The sequence below is a fragment of the Pezoporus occidentalis genome, unplaced genomic scaffold, assembly GCF_034315485.1.
Source record: "Pezoporus occidentalis ecotype Australia unplaced genomic scaffold, CSIRO_AGI_Poc_V1 ctg47, whole genome shotgun sequence".
NCBI classification, from domain to species: domain Eukaryota; kingdom Metazoa; phylum Chordata; class Aves; order Psittaciformes; family Psittacidae; genus Pezoporus; species Pezoporus occidentalis.
This window is the reverse complement of record NW_026915802.1, coordinates 476,539-492,377: the sequence shown is the minus strand read 5'-3', so window position 1 is coordinate 492,377 and position 15,839 is coordinate 476,539. Positions and strand designations below refer to the sequence as shown.

The 15,839-nt window shown below is 42.3% G+C and overlaps 1 protein-coding gene across 6 annotated transcripts in view; it reads right to left on the bottom strand.

Annotated features, from left to right (window-relative positions):
• ESRRB (estrogen related receptor beta) overlaps positions 1 to 15,839 on the bottom strand; it is a 141,218-nt gene that overhangs the window by 108,900 nt on the left and 16,479 nt on the right. The window contains exon 3 of one of the 6 annotated variants that reach the window (XM_062636122.1): positions 7,178 to 7,257. The exons of the other annotated variants lie outside the window; for them this stretch is intronic. The gene's annotated coding sequence lies outside the window, so the exon portion shown is untranslated. The remainder of the gene's footprint in view (positions 1 to 7,177; positions 7,258 to 15,839) is intronic. 6 annotated transcript variants of the gene reach the window in all.

Genomic DNA, 15,839 nt, shown 5'->3' with positions numbered 1-15,839 from the left:
AATTTATACAATTATGATATCTGGGGCACTTGCCCGTCCCCCACCAACCCAAGCTCCTGAAATCATTGCTTGTAGTGCCAGAATACTGTCAAACCTCTAACTGCTCCATAATTTCTGTGCAAACACAGAGCACGCATGTGTGTACATACACTGCAAAATGCTGAGAACCAACACAAACCTTCCCTAAATGAAACTAACACACGCGATGTGCATACTGCTGTATTTTCATGGACACTCATTCATGGGAACAGTGCATTTTCACTGCTTTCCCAGGATTTTGCGCTAAGGTAAAATTTTTGGTATGCACAAAATGAAACAGCAAAGGTTTACATCATTGTGAATCACCATAACTATATTTAGACACACTTCATTTCATGCAAATACATCCACTAAATATTCCTGTGTTTTTTTCTAATGTGAGATCAGCTTTACATGGAAATAAGACCATTTTCACCAGCAAACTCATATTTATCCAAAGCACCAAAGATGTCATTGCTCTTAGTTTCGAGATGAAATAGAGATGGAAGTAGATCTACTATGCCATCTAAAGTTTGAAAGTGCATCTCAAACACCTGCCTCCATATCCCTTTCGAGCAAGCCCACTGGAGGCACAGTGACCCTGGGATTTAGGATTATGTACAAGAATGGGAGCACATACATGGTTGCAAATACAAGTGCATTCTGTATGTGCATGAGAGAAATGCATGTTCCATGTGTGGAATCAATGAAAGAGTGATCTGCCTGAGCTCACACCTCCTGCTTCACAAACCACTACTGCTCATGCAATCAGTACCAGTCCAGCAACTGTTGGTGCTCTTTTCAGAGTCCCAGCTAGGTCCTTTGTATGCAGTTTATTCAATAAAGACTAAGTTGTCTTCTTTCCAACTTCACCAATTTTAATTACTTTTCCAGATCATTAAAAAAAACCCAACCAAACAAAAAACCCCACACAACCACCCCCCCAAAAAAAAAGCTTGAAAAATGTCTCCCAGAAGTCTCATAAAGCAAAACCTCCTATATTTATTATTATTTTCCAAGTTGCCATAATCCTGCCAGAATATTCGCTTTGTCAACCCAGGCCCAAAGAGAAACCAAGTAATAAATAATTCCTGGACTGGTTTAAGACTGATTTAAACTTGCCAAAAACCCCAAACCATCTCAAAACAAAAAATCCAAACCATCTCAAAACAAACAGTCCATAGTAAAATATAATCAGTAACAGCAAGAAGCGATCAACCAAATGCAGAAGCAACAGACTCAATGGTTAAAGCTTACGAGTGCTACTGCAAAGGGATTTTGGAGAGACCCTTGGAAAAGACAAAAGTGGCAGCAGAAGGGAGGTCCTGCTGGGAATGATGGCAGAAGCACTGCTGCTGGGAAGCTCACAGCCCCTCATGGCCCTGCAGCCTCCTTTGGCAAGAGATGCTGTTGTACAGAGGAAGGCAGCAGTGGTGGATGCACAGAGCTTTCTGTGCAATCCCTGCCTGTCCCAGTACCTGTACTTGATGGAATGACACATTGCTGCGGCAGCTAATAAATAGAAGTAATTTGATTAGCTTTCCCTAACTAGCGATAAGATCCTGACAAACCCTTTTTAATGCGTTTCTGGAGCAGGATGAAATTGTTTCATTTGGCGAGCAGGGCCCCACGGGAGTTGCCTCCAAGCTCCTTTAGTGAGAGGTAAAAATATGCCAATCATTAATGAGGGGAGAATTACAGAGACTTTAATGCAATCAGAAAAGAGGAGCCCTGAGGCAGCTGGGGAATAAAACCTGCCCTTAAATCAGAGGCAGGCAGCCAGAGCATGGAAATAAAGGCATACACAAGCATGTACATGCACACACACGTAACTACCACACACACAGAGACCATGTAGAACTGCTGTAAATGCACTGAGAGTTTTGCCTGGGCAACAAACACCTATCTCAGCAAATTATATCCATCTTCCCCAAAAAGCATTTGTAAAACCACAGCAAGCTATATCCATTTCGCAGCCCCCTCCCCCCACGAGGACGGGACCACTGCCCATTCAATCTCCACCCTTTCACACATACATACAGATGCACACACAGAATCGAAGTTTTTGACATTTCAAACCAAAGCCTTTTGTGGAGGAGGCATATTAGCTGCTTGGGTGTCAAGCGGCAGCTGTGAGACAGCTTTGCCAAGTGGAAGGTACCTCTCGCGGGCCAGACTTGCTGCATGAACACAACATGTACAAACCCCTCACTATGTCCTCCAGCCTTGACACGCCAGAGGCAGCATCTCCTGTGGATGTTGAAAAGCAACCCCTCCTATCCCCTCCCCAGCCACTTCAGTGAATTCCCTTCCTCAGGTGAAACAGCTCTTGCATAAATCATGTAACTTTCATTCCTACACAGAACTCTTTAGGCTGCTGGCATCTCCCCTGGCACTGCGGAAGTCAGGAGCTGGGGCAGACACTAGTGGCCCAGCTGGCTCTGATTTTGCAGGTGTCCTTTCACAAACTTCTTCTCCAATAGAAAGAGTCCCATCTTTCTGCAGCAATGGTCTAACCCCAGCCTACACAATACAGACAGCTGCATCAGCACAGACCATCCCAGAAAATGTTAGTTCCCAGCTTAATGGGATAAAAACCAGGACAAGAGTTTTCTCATGCCTCTTCCAGATACCTCACCTTGTTTACTTGAAAATAATGAGCAAGAGTACTGGGATATCAAACACTAGCCACCTTTCCACTGCTAGATACACAAAACATGATGCTACAAAGGGAAGGCATGCAGTACTTCAGCCCTTTTCCCTAGTTTTGGCTAGCACTAACATGTAGGGTAACAACTGAACAGCTCCTGAGAACTCCAAGAGGAAAGTCAGTACATGCTTCTGGCCTTAATATACACTTGAGGGGATGAGAGAAAAGTATTTCTTCCTCCCATAACTCCTGCATTATAGTAAGAATCTGTGGCACCCCTGCCCTCTGCTAGATGGAATTACCATCGTGCTTAGTGTACACTCCAAGTCCTGTATTGATAAAGCTAAGCTGCTGCTTTTTCTGCCAAAGAGATGTATTAGACAACTCTGCCACAAAAAGGCTGTGTTTCTGCACCATATTTTCATATACACTAGACAACTGCTGTACTAAAACACTGTTGTGACTATTAGCAATTTAACCCTACAGACAAAGCAGTTACACAGTCACCAAAAACAGAATGAAGGGCAAATAAAGAGGGACCTGTCCTGAGACATGGTGCTTGAAGCTTAGCAGGTAAGTTAGGGTACAGAGCTGGAATTTCTCAAATATGTATCAAGCACAGAGCTACATGTCCCACTACTAAATGATCACAGAATACTTAGCCCCAGGCCAAAGGGGCTCCATGTCCCTCAAAAGCAACTCCTACTGTTTACTTGAACAATGTAATGATGGGCTCCCAAAGAAGTACAGCAAAGTTCTCTGTGGATGAATGTTCAGAATGCAAAGCACTCAGAGGGTAAAGAAAACCTCTGGGTTCTCCCAAATTCTCTCAAAAGCTGTGTCTCTAAGACTGAAAGGATCAATGCAGACTTATTGTTAAGCACATCACTTAGCCAGACTGTATTCTTGAAAGTCAGAGAAATCATGTCCCAGAAACACAAACAAGTGAGAAGACCCTATCACAGAAACCATCCAAGACTGCAAAAACTAGCTACCAGGAAATTCAGCATGGCTACAGCACTATGGTCTCTAACATCTAGAAATTTTATTTCTAGCTCTTTTTGAACCAAGGCCAGTTTCGATCCAAAGCTCCAGTCAAATTCAGTGATTTCCTCAGGTCAAGATCTTCAGGCTATTCAAGACAGTTATTAGATAACCCTCCATGGATCCATTTATAGCAGTGATCCAGGCTGTGCTATGGTCATAGCCCAACCTAGCTTGAATGGTGGCATTCAAGCACAGCAGCCTTGTGCAACTGCCCCGGAGCAGCAGGCAGAGGTCTGAGATGGTGTCACACCCTGTGGTTTCACACACAGGCCTGCCTTGCTGCAAACAACTCCTTCTCATTCTGGTTTGTTATGATTAAAAATGCACATCACCCAGCGAAGCCTTGGAGTGGAACCCAGCTGGAAATTGGATCATTAATATTCCTTCTCATGCCCATTGCCACAATTTCTTAACTCTCCTCAAGCAATTGCCAACAGTGCAACTATTAGGGTCTCAGACTAAAAGTGAAGTCAAGGCTAAACTGCTCAGTGTTACTCCAGCCCATCCACCCTTGCCCATATCCAAGCATTCCATCAACCTTATGCCAGCATGCTGTATATCAGATGACTTTCATTTTGAACTTTGAACTCCCTGTCCCCAGTTTATCTACCAAAAGGTCTTTAAGATTCATTGCCTCTTGAACTGACAGGAAAAGGATTCAAGATGATCCTTATCCCTGAGCAGTTGGAAACACAAGAAAAGAAAACAATTTGTTCCAAAAGTCTAGCCACTGCATGGATCTAACTCTAGGTCACTACACTTTCCACAGTTAAAAGTGTTCTCAAAGGGCTAGAGGGATAAATGCAACAAGAGTAGGACCTACCACATGATGGAGAATCCCACAAATGTACAAATGGGATATCTTCATTTCTAGCAGACAGGGTTACCCACATGAGTTCACCTCAACCCTATGCGCTGTTACTGCTGCAATTCATTAACTGGGCAAGCTGTGGGAGATGTGCAATTCCCCCATGACTGCTACAGTCATCCTTCAAAAAGGGTCCAGGAGCATAGAAATGGCACAAGACACACAGCAAGTGATGGAAATCCTTCACAGTAGCCATTGTGCACACACTCATTGGCCTGTTTGACGTTTCCTCGCTATATGGTATTTACATTAGACAACAAGAAGCACAACACAACTAGGACTACAGCACTGATCATGGGAAAATAAAAATCAGAAGACATTTTTCTCTTGGGACTCTAGTTACTAATCAGCACTGTGGACCCCACACAGACATTAGTACCAGGCAGAGGAAGTTTGGTCTTGCTTGTTAGCTCACTGAGCTCACATTCCTTTGGCTGCTGGCAGCACAGCCTCCAAGGGGTTGAATCTCTGGTCAAGAGGAAGAGAAGACAAGAGGAGGAAAAACCTGCTAGACAGCAACTAGCACACAGCAGCTGGGAAAACAGCACTGGTCACAAGTATCAGGACATCAACTATAAATTCTGCTCTAAACACCTATTAATACTCCATTGCTCATCCCACTACCCCCAAACATCTACTACCACTAAGCATTTTGCATCTCAGGTGGCTAAGCTCTTCGGGAAGCAAAGGATCTGTTACGTAGTATTGAAATGCCTGTTAGGCTGAGGACTTGCTCCATGTGCCTCTCCGTACCACAGGTGCAGCACAAATCACTCCAGAATGAAGTATTCATGAATACAGTGGCATAATTTAATGTTAAACTGCTCCTGCCACACACAGATTTGTATGTTTGGCACTTGCAATTTGATGTCACTGTTTATTTTTATGTAAGAAATACTAATTTTCAGTGAAAAAACTTTGACAGTAAAATTCATAGCTACATTAGCAGCCATCTCAGTGCAGAAACATGAACCATGATAGTCTCAGCGATGAGCACAATGAACATACATAGCAGTAACAGCTCAAAGGAATTTGGAAAAGGAGCTGTCCTAACAGGTACAGTAGCCAAGACCCTGCCACAACAATGTGAGATAAGCTCAAAGAACCAGGGGATCTGGAAATATATGACTGACCTTACCTACTTTAAACACATACACATTTCAAAACCAAAACCCTAATGAACCTACTGTGACACACCACAGACATTTCCCTTCAAGTAAGAGGAAGTAACCACCATCACCACCTATTCACTTTAGCTGCTCCAGCACCTGCTGACATCTCAGCCTAGCAGTCAGCTCACAAGTTCAGAGCCTTGGTTGCTACTGAAAGCCAACAGAGCTCCAGCAAAGTCAAAACAGTCATCCACATGAAGACAGGTAAGTCTTTAAAGATATTCTAAAGAGACAATAGATAAGAACAAAGCTCTGCCACAGGATTTGCCACCTCCTGGCTCCACTGAAGAAATACAGCACACAATCTCCACACAAGGACTGGTGACTTCTTGTGCATCGCTAAAAGCCACAAACTGCTGGGTGTGGGCAGCTCAGTCATTCAACCTTATTGCAATCTTGCGTGTCAACTTTTCCTTCCTGGACTGAGAGACTAACCCTCAGTCTCCCTCATCCACTAAGCCCCAGCCTCCCCGGCCATCCTGGGGACAAGTTACATACCTTTCCAGATGTCCCTCTCTGTGAACATGACAAGGGCAAAGCAGACGGGTGCCCTCAGCAGTCTTGCTCAGGGAATGCTGGCTGCCATGCCAGAAATTAACATCATCCTCAAATTATTGGGGGGGGGGGGGGGGGGGCAGACAGAGAAATCTTGAATAGTTTCTCCTTTCTTGCCAATTGTTCCCATCTTCTACCTCAATTCTGGCTGGATTCCCCCTTCCCCCTGTCCTCAGCTAGCACCGCCAGGCTCAGTCCTCCTCACCCTAGCCCCCCCTCCCCAAGGACAAGCAAAGTTATTACAATAATGAATTAGCCAGGCTGCTTACTGCTGCCAGTGGCGAAGGCAATTATCCCACTCCACGTCCCCAGCCACCGCTCAGCTCCCTCATAAAGAGAGACTTTTGGGGCCGCTTTGTGCTTTGATTGGAAATGAAGAGATTGCTAATTAGGGAACCCCTGCTGGGATCGGGCTGGCAGGAACAATGGTGAAACGGACGGAGCACACGTCCATTTAGAGAGGGGGGGAGAAGAGAGAGATGTGAGCTTCTCTGTAATGTAGTGCATCCTCTATTCACACTATAAACAACAGGGCAGACAATTTTATAGAGCTTTTCACCTTTTAAAGCATGCTAATTTGTTTATAGGAAGCGATAATTTGGTGTGTGTTTGCATAGGTCAATGCCTGTAGTTTCTGTGTGCAGTATGGGTTGACGCATGCGTGCATACATATACACAACTGTATCCAGAGGCATTTTCTTAAAGAGTGTATATACACAGCCGACCATATATTTCTTGTTATTCTCTGGGCAGCATGCATCAATCCTGCACTAACAGAGAAAGGTGCTTAGAAAAGCCTGTTGATGAGTATTAACACAGAATTTTGATACCTGAATTCACAAATCGCTGAAGTTGAAAATGACTTACCAAATTAGTCAGTTCACCTGAGGCTTTGCCCAGCAACCACTTCCATTGCTTTGCCCAAGTGATTTAACTGACAACTGGACCTCCAGGAGGAGAAAAAAAGTCACCATTAACACAATATTTTCTTAAACTCATCCTTAAATGTCTTCTCAGTTCAACTGCTCTAACTGTCCGGAGGATCACAGGAGCTAAATCCACTTTTCCCAGCTCATGAATTGTGCAAAAAAAAATTAGAAAATATCTTTCTTGCAGTGCAAAGGCACATCTGGACAACTTTATAAAACTGCACCAGCAGCCCTTCTATACATTGCTCTTGTTTCGGGCTGTAGTCACTTTTTAACTCTTGTCAAAGAAAAAAAATACCTCCCCCAATATATCAAGTTGCAAATCATACCATTTATAAATTACAGCCTGTCAACAAAAGCAAATGCCTCACCTTTTTGTGCAAAGCTGAAAGAAAGCAGTTGGAACCTATCCTACGTTGCTCAGTTAACTAATTCCATCAGGGAAGCACCCAAGTACCACGTTAAAACTGAAAATACAGTTTTCAACCAGGTATTTGGCTTGCCATGCAGAAAATTTGCATGGTGTTGATTAGTCCAATGTACTACACACTACCTGACTTACATAAGCTAAAGCAAACTTCAAATTTTAAGCTTAAATTTACATTTCAGAATTCCTTCACAGAGACTGAAGCATTTGAATATACAAGTGTGCTTTTCCCTGGAAATGTTTTCAGTAAAGCACAAGTCTTAACAGAGATAGAATACTAAAGGGTGGAATTAGAGAACACTGAAAATGACTTTCAAATTCACAGACTATTTTTCACCCCACTGTTTGCTCACTTGTAGTGTTTATATCCTTCAAACAGTTGTAGGTAGTTTTCATGTTCCCTTCTTAGTCATCACTTAGCCAAGCTCCACATATTTAGGTCTTTTGATCTTCCCTCATAAAAACAATCCCTCCAGCTCTGTTATCATTTTTGTTGTTCTTCTCTTACTACCTTCCAAGTTTCCTCTGCATTTTTTGCTGCTAGTGCCCAGAGCTGTGAATCTTACCAGAACAGTACCAAGCAAGAACACTACCTCATTGCATCCTGCGTGCATAAAATACAATGAAATCTCATAAAAAGGCCAACATTTGCAAACTGCCCACTTTTCCTCCTTGGTCTGCCAGCTCAGACTGGACTTGCCTGTTGCTACCATTAACCCATGCTTTCTCATTCAGTTCTCCATTGTGCTCCACTTTTAACTGATGGGAATATTTCCCCCCATGTAGGTACAGCTGGAAAGTAAAACCTACTGCTAGAACCATGCTCAGAGCTGTTTTAGGTTACTGAAAACCCAGTAGTTACCTGTTGCATATACAAAACCTGAACACTTAAAAGCAAGGACACATCTACCTAACTACATTGAGCGCCAAATTGTAATATGGTGTACAGTGGCAGAGCTCATTTGGTTTCACCGCAGCTGCACTGGTTTACACCAGCTGAGAAGCTATATCCATAAATCTTAGACTGTCCATATCACAAACAATCAAATTATTCAGAGAAAGTACAAAGAAGGGTATATTTCACTCCAGCAGCTGCAATTCTGATGCATGAAGCCTTGTTACCTTGATTTCATAATCCAAGTATTTTCTTTTTCCCTGGATACAGCTATAGTGAATGTACAAGCAATCCAATGTATCTACCAACTGGTTCTAGAATTCTTTGGTAAAGCACTTAAAATTTCTCTCTTGATAATCAAATTCTAATTTAATGAGAATGAATAAAGCTCATAGTAAAATTATAAATATACAGACCACCTGCATTTGAGACTAATGAATGGCCTTCATTACTACATCCATTCACAGGGTCTGATTTTGACTAGCTGTGATATCCTAGCAAAGGGGAGTGAAAGGAAGTGGCCTTCTCATGGCATTATAGCAGGTAGGTCGGGGGAGACGTTGGAAGAGATATTCCAATGTTCTAAAATCCTGCAAGACTGAAAAAATCCCATTCCCTCTCAGATTTACTCTCTCACGCCCCTAACAACAGGCTACTAGTTCCGGCCTTGTGTGCGAGCCTCTTTCAGAGCACAACTTCCTTGAAGTAACTATTCTTAACATCCATTCCTTTGCAAAGCTGGGAAAATATGAATGTAGAAGATTTCTTCCCCAGATTCTTAACAGGTGGCCCAGAGAAGTGGTAAATGCTCCATCCCTGGCAGTGCTCAAGGCCAAGTTGGACAGAGACTTGGGCGACATGGTCTAGTGTGAGGCATCCTTGCCCATGACAGGGGTGTTGGAACTAGATGATCTTAAGGTGCTTTCCAACCCTAACTTTTCTACCATTTTGTGATTCTTCCTGAGAAACATCTACATTCTGCCACATACACTATGGGGAAGCCCAAAGGCTTTTAGAGCACACCGAGTTTCTTTCTCTGAGAGATTTTACTATATTTATTTCAAAATTACCATAGAAAGAATCACATATCTTCCTCCCCTCTACAGAATTCTAGATTTTCTTTCAATTTCATACAAATAACATGCATATGTTACATTCAAAGAGCATAAAACTACATTGTTCTTGCCTGTTTGTTTCTTTTAGGTGTTTAACTTTTAAAAATCAGATTGCAGAAAAATTCTCTCTACATAGGCTGCAGAATCTTACTAATCCACCTCTGTTGCTGAAAGAGATCCCACCATCCTTCCCATCTGAGCTACCTGTGTCCTGCCTCCTCCCTTGTGTTAACACCTGTTTGTACAGCTTAGAATGAGGAGCTGACGCGAGTTAAAAATGCCAAAATGTTAGTTTAATTCAAACTGACCACAAGCAGGATTACTTTAAATCCAGGTGTACATAAATACCTGTACCTGCCATATGATCCCTACATTACAACAGCTGTGAAAGTTGTGTACCATTAGCAGTATCAAATGGTTTCTTAAAAGCACTCATACATGGGGTATTTTTCTTTGAAAACTTGCCTTTTCCTGTAGGTAAAGGATGACGTGGTTGAGACAGAATAAGATTGAGAGACATAAATCACAAACTGAAAAGCATGGTGCTATCAAACTAATGCCTGCTTGAAACAAAGTCTATCCAGTGAGAGATCTGAGAAGCATAATAAATTTAATTCCAATAATAGGCTAAGGGGTGACCTGATCTAGTTGTAAATGGGGGAAAGTTAATAGTGGAAAGTTCTTTAATCTAGCTTTAAAAGGATGTAAGACAAGACTATTCCTGATATCCAAAACTAGACAAATTTCACTTAGCAATAAAGACATTTTTAAACAGCAGGAACTGGCCATTGGGACAACTTGCCATGAGGCATGCTGGATAATCTATCACAATGTCTTTAAATCAAGGTTTTATGTCTCTCTAGAAGACATTGATGTTAAGAAGCTGCCCAGCTAAGTGCATGAGTTACTAGGTGGATTTTAATGGCCTGTGCTATGCAGTTAGCCCTAGAGCATTAGAGTGGTATGGGTCTGCCTTGAAATCTGTTTAGATTCCTTGTGGTTCTTTAAGGATTGTAGAAAGCAAGACAAATGTGCAAAGACAGCATCTGCTTTGGTCTGCTGAAACTATTCACTAAGAAGTGTTTGTGCTGTACCTACTATCCAATACTCATTTGTTTCCAATGAGTTTCAATTAAGAGACATCATACATGGTTTTCAGAAGGCAATTTCTTACATATTATAGTAACCTTGCTACGAAAACTACTCATTTTTGCCAGACAATATATGCTTCATCTACCAAAATGTACAAAATGTATATGTCCTGGGTTCAGCAGTAGCAGTCATTTTTCCCCTTCTTGGTAGCTGGTGTAGTGCAGTGTTTTGACTTTCAGCTCGGGAACAGAGCTGATAACAAGGATGGTTTGGTTTGGCCAAGGACTTTGTGAGCCTCATGCTCTGCCAGGGAGGAGGGGGAGCCAGAAGGAAGCAGAGACAGGACACCTGACCCAAACTGACCAAAGAGGTATTCCATACCACAGCACGTCATGCCCAGGATGTAACTGGGAGTTAGCCAGAAGGGCTGGGAGTCTGCAGGGTTGGAGGAGGTATCGGTCAGAGCTTGGTCGGGCTGGGGGGGGGGCGAGTTATCGGTCGGCTGGTGGTGAGATGATGTATTCTCTTCCCTTGTTATTTCCTTTATCATTATTATCGTTGGTGGTAGCAGTAGTGATTTGTGTTATACCTTAGTTACTAAACTGTTCTTATCTCAACCCGTGGGAGTTGCATTCTTTTCGATTCTCCTCTCCGTCCCTCCGAGAGCAGGGGGAGGGCAAGAAAAGGGGGGGAAGTGAGCGAACGAATTACCTGACTGGGCTTAAACCACGACAGTATACAAAGAATGTTTAAAGGCTAATGGCAAGGGCTGTGCAGTGCATGAATCATAAACAAGAGGAAAAATGGTCAGTTAAATATGCTCATGTCTTAGATTTGGTAATCTCTGGGATGGGAAGCAAGGCAATTGAGATTTATAAAGATCTCCTTGTTTTGAAATTTTATCCAAGCTTCATAAAGTAAATTGCCAGTGAGAACACATACTATAAACCCAGTTCATCATGGTTAGAAAATGAGTGAAGAGAATTGTTTGTCAACCAGTCAATCCCGATGCGTTTGCCTCACTATCCCGGTTTGTCTTCACTACTACAGTATATATTTTCAATATCGGTGCACTAGAAGCCTGAAGTCAAACTGTGAACTCTTCTGTAACACACGCTCATAAACAGGAGAGGAAAATCTTTGTTCTTCCAGTGTCTCACACACTCTGGCTAACCAAACATTGTTCTACTTTTAACAGATAAATCCATCATTTAATTTCAACTGAACATAGCCATGTTCCATCAGAAGAGACTCTGTCATAGTACTGGGGAAAATATTTTTCTATTCTTCTCTATTACATGTCAATTTACTACTTTATTGCCTACTGAAGGCTTCTTAAAGGCACGCACTGTTCTCCAATCCCCTCTCTGATTGGTGTCATAGCAGGCTGTTTTTAAAACCTGATCATCTGTCCTTTCTGCAACATTTCTCAAGCCTCACCCTCAGCTTCTGAAACAGTGTTAGAAAAACACAGTTTCCTACTACAACTTACTGCCCCTTGGCTCTCAGTAAGGAAAACCTGTATTGCCTTTTCTCTAAAGGGATCACATGAGCCTTTTCATCCTGCCAGCTTTTACCTTTCCATAGGGGTGACCCAAGGACTAATTACGTTCATCCCATCACTCATTTGGAAAGGCAAAGAACTTACAATAAGAAAAAGAAACTGTACATCCATTGAATATTTTCTAGAGTTCTCTTCACTCTGAAACACTTAAATATTCTAGCTGAATTCAGTGAAGTGCTGGGTTTTTTTTAATCACTTTATGAAAAAACTGTCCTTGTCCAGGCTTGAAAATGTCTTCCTACCCCCAAAGGACTGCTACCTGTGACTGGCCTTGCACCCTGTCCTAAAAGACAGGTGTAAGACAAAGAAAGGAATTACTAAACTCAAAACATAAAACCTCAATAGAACTACAATAAAGATAATACAGTAGCTCAAGAGACTTATGCAAGGCTGTAGCAAGGGAAAAAAAAAAAAGCCTACTGGAGGCAAGGAGGACTTAGAGACAGAACTTGCATCCAAAAAGTGTTGAAGAGTGGAAACAGTGTGGAAGTAACTGGGCAACACAGAATCATAAAATTACATAGGTTGAAAAAGACCTTTAAGATCATTGAGTCCAACCATTAACCGAGCACCAGCAAGTCCACATGAGAGAGAACTAGAGAGAAGAAAGGAAATTAAAAAATAATTTAAATTGATAACTGGGAAAATTTCATAGCAGAAGGAATTGAGCTGTAGAACTGTTATCCCCAGAAGTGCACAGGGATGGAAGAAAGCTGTGCAAACAAAGCAAATCAAACAGAAGAAAAAGAACTGAATAACCCAAGAAGCTTTCTCCACTGCTGACTGCTGTGATTGCACAATCTGGAGCAGCTGGTAAACTTAGGAGAAGTGTAGCTACTATTACAAAATATCCATAGAAAATGGAGGACCTATACCTCCCCCCGTATCAGTAGCATGGTACTGACAGAAATGGTTTTCCATGCTCAGAAAAGATTATAGGCTTCCCCTTTAAGGAACATGTAAGCATGGGAGCATTTTTTCTTCCCTAATAACGGCAGTAGGAAGTGAAGGCGGTCAGAGTCCTGTAGACCTCTCTGCACTCCCTGTGGTCTAGTTTAGGAGACTTAAAAGGATTCAGATTAACTGGGGTGGCTTTGTTGATTACATGCAGAGAGGAAAATGACCCCATGTGGTAAGTGTTTCCAGGACAGCTGCTCCATTGGTGAAACACTGCTGCATTCCAGAAATAAACTCCAGTCAAAATCAGCAGCTTGAGTCCTCTCCGCAGAAACGTGCCTCTACCAAAGTTGCAGCAGTTCCCAGATGAATGGGAAGCCAGCAGCACAAATTCCTGCTTGGCACTGCTTTGAAATATAAAATAGTACAAAAAGACGTTTATACAATATTAAAAACTCAGTGTTCATAGTCACATAATTGTCAGGCTGGAAACAAAAAGGGAAAATTGGGAATATTTCTGGCTGGGATTGAGAGCTAAAACTAGCACAGTTCCCCAACACTCCAGGCCTGTCATGAGCTTTTCAGCATTGAGTGCCTATCGGGACTTCAGTGTAAGAGATTCTGGTTTTCATTCCCATGTGGGTCAGCACCTACCAATGCAAAGTGTTGAAACATGCAAAAGATGACCATCGACATTTGAAGCAAGATAGGAGGCAATGTTGTTCCTTGCCTAGCCTCTTCTAGCTCCCCAAAGTTAATGCAGCGCTGTCTTCTCACTATGGAGGTGAATTCTGAGCCATGAAAGTAAATTTGCTCAGAAGCCCCAAGGCATTAATGTTTTACTAAAGACATACATTAAGCAGCAAAAGTACATGAGACAGCTTCCAAGTTTACACAGTTTTACAACTACAGGTTTAGAGGTGACTGCATTGGAGAAGGCCCATGAAATCTGAGGGGCGGAGGCTGGAGCCAAAACACTAAGCTACAGTTTCCAACAGATAACAGGTCACTTTCTCAGTACTCTGGGCTCACAGGGTAGGTGTCACACAAGAAGCAGGCTGCACAAATGTTTGTGGCCCTTCCTCTTTCTCACACTGAACAATCATCTTATAAGCAAAACACCTTGCTCTTGTCCAAATGCCTTCTCTGTCCGGTGAAACCTGGTAAGGTATTCCCAGATGCTCCATTGCAGAAGGAAGGTATTGCAGGCACATCACTCACAGATGGGAAAGATGAAGCCAGACGCCAGAAGCCATTGTAGAAGTTATAAGGAACAAATATCAGCATAGCAAAGGGCCTGCTGGGTGTTAAAATTTACTTGAAGAATCTTCCACCAACTGGTGATACTGCAGTGCAATGCTCTTGTGACTCAACATATCACCAAGCCAAAAGCCATCAGGTGACAAAACCTTCTGCAGACCTATGCATTGCAGAGCAGAGGATGTTATACGCTGAAACAAACTCATGGCTGTTGCATAATGTTGTCTTAAATAACTGAAAGCTTCTTCTAACCTATTGCCTCTTTCCCTTTGGGCCTACTTCTGCCCTGCAAATTCCACCACAAGAGCCACTCAGCTAAGTGGGAAAGAACACAGTACCAATCAGAAAGGATAAATTCAGGAAGCATCATTTCAGCTTAGCTCAGCCTCACTCCCTGGCTGCATTCTTGTATTCTACAGCTACTTTCACAGTGGCATAGCTTATCAATCCTAGGGACTTTCACAGCTTTAGAATCACTGCCTATAACAGCAGAAAAACATTCGGGGTAAGCAACATCAGGCATCCCAAAATACAGACACTGCATGTCTGTAATAGAGTATCATGTAAACAAGTAATTCGGCTACCCACAAAGAGTGACAACACCATTTCCAGTTGCAAGAGAAGCTGTGAGGACAGTATACCAGGTCAAGTTAAGAAGTTACCAAGTCCTATATTCTATCTCTGATATCAGATACTAGCACATGCTCAAGGAAAGACTGTAAGAAAGAATGTGTTCCCTTCTCTGCACCTTGTGCACCTTTGCAGACTGCACAATCAGTATCTTGGCAGCTTGTGGTTTAGGCTGCTCCCTCTAGACCATAACATATACTTGCCACTTGATGAGTCCACACTTTCCAAAAATTCCTCGATATCTTTCTGAATCCATAACTTTGCCATTGAATGATGCAGAGGTCAGTAAGTCCCACAGTTTAACTTTGTGTTATGTGGAAAAAATACTTTCTTTAGCTTATTTAAAGCATTGTTTTGTTTTGGGTTTGTTTTTTGTTTTTTTTTTTTTTTTAAGATAAAAGGATGACTACAACACTGAAAAGAAGGGGAAAACACACATGCAAGTATAAAGATATCAAGAACACGTAGCAGAGTTCTCACCTAAGGAAGTGAAGGTGAAATTTTGCAAAGCAAAGAATTAGGCAGGTTTTACACACAAAAATAGAGACCTATGCTCTTTTTTTGTTGTTGTTGTCTTTTTGTTAAGTGCACAGCAAGTAAAGCCACCTACACTCCAAACAAGCCACACTTGCAACAGTGCATTACCACAAATATCTCTCTCAGTTACCTTCATCTTTCTTCTAGCCACAGACTTAATGTCTGACTCTACCACCTGGTAGT